Source organism: Artemia franciscana, chromosome 14 (assembly GCF_032884065.1).
Source record: "Artemia franciscana chromosome 14, ASM3288406v1, whole genome shotgun sequence".
NCBI classification, from domain to species: Eukaryota; Metazoa; Arthropoda; class Branchiopoda; order Anostraca; family Artemiidae; genus Artemia; species Artemia franciscana.
In genome coordinates this window covers 34,534,642-34,541,000 of record NC_088876.1, presented here as the reverse complement: position 1 = coordinate 34,541,000, position 6,359 = coordinate 34,534,642, and positions in this window count along the sequence as shown.

The following is a 6,359-nucleotide window of genomic DNA, read 5'->3' as shown; positions in this document are numbered from 1 at the left end:
CTAAGGCTGTAAGTTTTGTCCTGGGTGTATATAAAGTTCTTATAGAAAGAGTAGTCATAGAAAATTCAACAGGGCTTATTCGATTGGAAATTAAAATGACTAATGCCCTTTTTATAGTCGAAAGAAATTGGAGAGAAAATTAATCCCCTCCCCCACACCCATCATTTTCATCATGTCCATTAACGAAAGTGTTGCCGTAGAAACTTCAAAAAAGGCCCATTCGATTGGAAATTGAGAGGGCTAGTGCCTTTATTAAGTTATTCCCCGGGGGCCTTTATTAATAGTCCCAGGCCGTTATTAATAGTAGGCCTTTATGAATAGACCTTTGTATGCCCCAGGCCTTTACTAATGGTTGAAACTGACAGGAGGACGAATTCCCCCCCCATTCCACGTCCATCATTTCCAAAATTCCGATCAACATTTTGATATAGCCATTTCGTTCAACCTAGTTAACAGTCGAAAAGTGATTGGAGAGGAAGTCACTCCCTCTTACACACGCCATATTTACTAACACTTCCAATAAAAATTTTGAGATAGCCATTTTATTTAAAGTATTTGAAAGGTCCAGAAATTATGTCTTTGAGGATAACAAATCCCCCCAGCCCAAAGGGCAAGGGTTGTGAGACGCAAGTGCTGCGGTCATTGTGTTAGTACATATTTATATTATGGGGAATAAGGTTATGAATAAAATACAAAGAAGAAACAAAAGAACGAAGCAAAAATGTCAACTTTATAGTAAAAGTAGAGAACTAGTTTTCGATTCTTTCCATTTGTCATGAATGCAAACAATATTCGGTAAAGAATGAGGATTTCATACATAAACATGTCATTTCAAGTGGTAATATAATACAAGAATTATTTCGCTTTACATAAAATAAAGTGTTGGTGACATTCAGTCAGCCAATAGCTAATCTGTGAACTTTTACGTTGTATGTAATGCTAGAGAATTGAATATCTACTCCATTTGTGATCTTCTATAGGTCTGAATCCATCTTATATACACTTTTGAATGTAAGCCTCATGCAAGAAAATTTTCAAGCTGATCAGCGAAAAACAAAAATCTAATATCTCGCGTTAAGAATTCATTAAACAATATGTTTCTTCCAAACTTGGTGCTCTCATTAGGATTTCCCTGGTCCGATTCACTTCTATTTTGATGATGAACATTCAACTTCTACAATTAATTTTTTACTATTTACATTAAGCTATTTTGTAAGTTACGTATATCTTTTACTAACAAAAACATTCGTAAAACTTTTAAAGTTCAAGCTGCCTTTAAGTAACCAAAAAACGGAGGGCAACTAGGCCTCCTCCCCCGCTCCTTTTTTCTCAAAATTATTCGATCAAAACCATTCGATCAGAAAGCAATTCAGCCAAAAAAAAAAAAAAAAAAAATGCAAATTTCGTTTTAATTTTTCATCTGCAGAGAGCCAAAATCAAAACATGCATTGATTCAAAAACGTTCAGAAATTAAATTAAAAAAAATATTTTTTTTTAACGGAAAGTAAGGAGCGACATTAAAACCTAAACGGGACAGATATTACTTCGTATATGAAAGGGGCTGCTTCCTCATCAACGCCCCGCTCTTTACACTAAAGTTTTTTGCTGTTTAAAAAAATTGATTTAAGAGAAAGAGTCAAACTTTAGCGTAAAGAGCGGGGCGTCGACGAGAAAGCAGCTCCTTTCATGTACGAAGCAATTTCTGTTCGTTTTAAGTTTTAATATCGCTCCTTACTTTCCGTTAAAAAAACTTGTTTTTTTTAATTTAATCAATTAAATAGGTCAAACAGCATAGCCATACACATTCAACCGTGAGAAATAATCTTCACTTACATTATTTCCAGTCTCTTCAACCACGTTGAACGAAATTGCTGTATCTAAATCTTGATTTTAAGTGTTTGGGGAAATGATGGGCATGGATTAGGGGGCATTCGCACTCCAATCACTTTCGACTATTGATAATGGCCTGGGAGCATTATAAAACGTCCCCATGGTAAGACTTACAACCTTTGCCCTTAAGGCTTAGGGAGTGGGTTGTAATCCTTAAAGACCATCATTTCCGGACCGGAATTTTGATTGGATGTGTATGGGGAAATGGTGGGCATAGGAAAGGGGTTAGTTGCCCTCCAATCACTTTCAACTATTAAAAAGAGCACTAGCCCCTTAAATTTCCAATCAAATTTGCCTTTCTTTGAAGTTTCTACGACAACTCCTTCGACACGAAGTGCGTTGGTGTACAAAAAAAAAAAACACATTTTGCCAACATCGTTCTTTACTTAGGTAGCGCTTTTGCCCTCTAAATTTGTGCAAAATAGTCTTAAATTATAAATTTTTGAAACCCTGTAGTTAATGTGAGCAAGGAGCGACATTAAAACTTAAAACGAACAGAAATTACTCCGTATGTGAAATGGGTTGTCCCCTCCGCAATCCCTCGCTCTTTAAATTGATTCGCCCAAAAACTGAGGTAAAAAGAGCAAACACACTTTTTTTCTGAACACAAATATTAAAATTTATATATATATATATATATATATATATATATATATATATATATATATATATATATATATATATATATATATATATATATATATTAGAATATATATTAAAATTTGTAATCCCCTGGGTCCAGTGGACCCTACAGTAAACAAAAATTCAGTCAGGGGGCATCCCCCCTTGTCTCTTGTTGGAAAGTGGAAGACAGATATTCCCCAATCGCCTTTAAACTTAAGTGTAAATAAAGCCAAGAGAACCTTAATAAAGATGAAAAATTTCGAAAGAATGTGCCGTTTTACCTCTTAGCGTCAGAAACTGGGCACAATATTTTCTCTCCTTCTCATATAATCTATTAGGAAATCTAGTATGTAGTTATTATGTTTGTGGTCAAATGTAACTTGTTGTTTATATATGCTTATCCCAAATAAAATCTAATAAAATGAATAAAATCATTGTTAACCAATAGCAGTTGTGTTAAAAATTTGTAAAGGAATTTTATGTAAATAAACGAAAGTCAAAAGCGCAAACCCCCAAAGGATTACACGGTTCGTTATAACGAGTTCTTAGTAGAAGTTACTCCAGTTAGTTGCAACCAAAACCCAAAAAAAGGAGTTTTTCAGTTATTATTGACACATCTAATAAATTAGGTTTTTATGGTAACTGCGAACTACTTCTTGTTTCTGTTTTTTTATTTTTGATAAATGCGTTTTACTTATTACAAGTGTTTTTATGTTCTGATATGTCTAATTTTGTATTATATTAAACTTGATGAGTTTCATAGGTTTTGAACAAGCATCAAAATTTGGTTCTTTTGGTGTATCTATTGTTATCAAGACTCTGTTTCTTAGAATTTTGGTGCTTATCAGCACTTAAGGTGGTGATTCAGGGAGGGGGTAAGGGGTTCAAAACCAAAACGAGAGCAAATCATTGGATTGAGCTCATTGTGTAGAAGTGACACGAAATTAAATGAAAAAAAGAGAAATAATCCTAAAACACTTTACTTTTATATTATAAAAAGTGCTCTTAATCAGTTTGCTTTTATTGTACCAAAACTCATTTTGTGTTTTCAGTAAAGTGCCAGGTATCCATAATCCTACAAACATAGGGACACATCATTAGTTGGTTCATTTCAACTAGTTTTATCGATAACCTATATGTTACATAAGTTGTGAAGTAATAACTTTCGTGAAGTCAGCTGTGACGTAATCGATTGGTGAAGCATCTCTTCCCTAAGGACATGTGCAGTTCAAGTAAAATAAAATCCCCTATAGACAGTAATTTGAAAGATTTAATTAGCTGGATTACATATTTTGATAATAAAGTTTTAAATCAATTCTTCTTACCAAGTTCCACCAAATTATCCACGAAACTTCTGCTGACGAAATACTCCTCTCAGTAGCTTCGTCAGCAATTTTTGATAGTCTCGTAATCTCATTCATAAGCAAGGAAGAATTACGCTATCCCGCTGTCTATCACCATTCCCAAAAAGGGAATCACAGAGTAATTTCATACATCCCAAAAAATTCGACAGTAATTCGGAATTTTATAGGGAGCCTAAATTAGAAAGACCAAACAGTCTTATGGCTCAAAAAGCTTTCTAAGAAATAGATGGGAAATAATGACAGAAATAATTATATTGTAGACTAGTATTATCCAAGAATTTTTTTTCGGTAGAAGCCTTATTCTTAGTAGTTCAGATTTTACCGAAATAAGAATTCGTCTTCATGCAGTTTTTTATGAGTTACGCAATTAAACCTAAGCTTTGAACACAATAATAATGATACTTAAATACAAAGGATATGTATACTTTCTTAATTAGCGGAACATTAAATAAGACGTCATATCCATTTTAGTATTGCATATGCCGCGATTCTTTCTGTGAAGCAAATTGTGTAGAAAACTCTGTTGCGTAAATTTTTCATTTACAAAGCAATTACGAGCTCAAAAACCCTTGCTGACCCTACCACTCAATTCTTTATGTTATATGTAGGTACCCCGCTAGTTTTCTCATTTCATTTTTTAGCCTAGGCACAGATACTAAAAAAATATTTGACTATCTGAAACAGACACGTGCATAGGTTTATTTGGGGGAGCTAATAATAATAAAATTGTAATTGGAATAAGAAGTGCCAAGAATTTCTGCTGACAATTCTTAGGATCTCGGACTCCAGACCCTCCTTTATGCGTTTCTGACCTGAAACCAACAAATCAATCAGCCAAAACGGTTTTCCTAAACCACAATTATATTAATTTTTGATTGTGTACATTTATCTTAATACTTGATTTAACTAAGTTGATTCACTTGATGGATATCATACCATCAATGGATTTTGGTAGAAAAACAAATGGTAGAATGATGGATATCATAAGACAACATTGCTGTATGCACGTCCAATAGTTGTTTGAGATTAAGTATATTGAGAAAAATATATAAAGTTTGGGTTTCTGACAGATTTTTAAGTCTCACAGGGCGATGAACAAACGTACCCAGTATTCTAATTGCCTTATTTTGAATTTTCTGAAGAGGTTGCATTGCAATGCAACCTGCAGGTTGCAGAGGTTGCAATGGACCACAAATGTGTTGAGACAAACTATAGGGCAATAGTTAAGATATGATTCAATTAGAGAATGGTATAAAATTTGAAGAATGGAAAAACTATACACCTGTTTCAGTCTATGAAGACAATCTAAGTGATGGGCAAGTTTCAATCTCAAATAATCAGAATGTTTACGGAAAGACAAAAGCTCATTGAGAAAAATCACAAGGTAACGAAATGAATTTACTCGTTTTATCCTACTTTGATTTAACAATTAAATAATCTATGGTAATTTTAATTATCGCCCGCTGTGAAAACTCGAAAATCATGAATTCAGTTTTAGAAAAGTTCGGAGCTAGGTAGTTACACGCAAACCATTTATTCAAAGATATCATTGCTGTCACCATTTCCTCAACCAACAAAGATGGGTTCGCCTTAGGTGTTAATGCTGCTCCTTACTTTCAGTTGAGAATTTTTTTTTCTCATTGTTTTTTTTTTAAATAATGTTAGGAAATCCAGAGCCCTTCCACGGAAATTCTCTTCCCCCATGACAAAGTCCTCCATGTAAAGAATTTCCAAAGTACGCCCCCCCGACCCCCAACCAGAAAAAAATCCCTCTGGAAATGTCTATACACTTCCCAGTAACTATTACTAGTAAACAATGATCAAAGTTTGCAACGTGCAGCCCCTTCCCTGGAGATTATGGGGGATTAAGTCGTCCTCAAAGACATACTTATTAGGTTTTCCGACCATGCTGAACAAAATGGCTATCTCAAAATTTTGATTCGGTGAATTTGGGAAAAAATGAGCGTAGGAGGAGGCCTAGGTACCCTTGAATTTTTCAGGTCAGCTAAAAAGGGCACTAGAACTTTTAATTTCCGTTAGAATTTCCCTCTCAGCATTTTAAGACCACTGGGTCGATATGATCACCCCTGTGGAAAAAAAACAAATACGCATCCTTGATCTGTCATCTGGTAAAAAAAATACAAAATCCCACATTTTTGTAGATAGGAGCTTGAAACTTCTAGAGTAGGATTCTCTGATACGCTGAATCTGATTGTGTGATTTTGTAAGGATTCTATGACTTGTAGGGGGTTTGTTCCCCTATTTTCTAAAATAAGGTAAATTTTTTCAGGCTCGTAACTTATGATGGGTAAGACCAAACTTGACAAAACTTATATATTTAAAACCAGAAAAAAATAAATCAAATTCTTTTGATTTATCTATTTGTATTAAAATTCTCTATTCAGAGTTCCGGTTACTCCTGAGCTGAGTTGCTCCTTACGAGTTCGTTACCCCATTGTCACCAGATTCAATTCAATTATT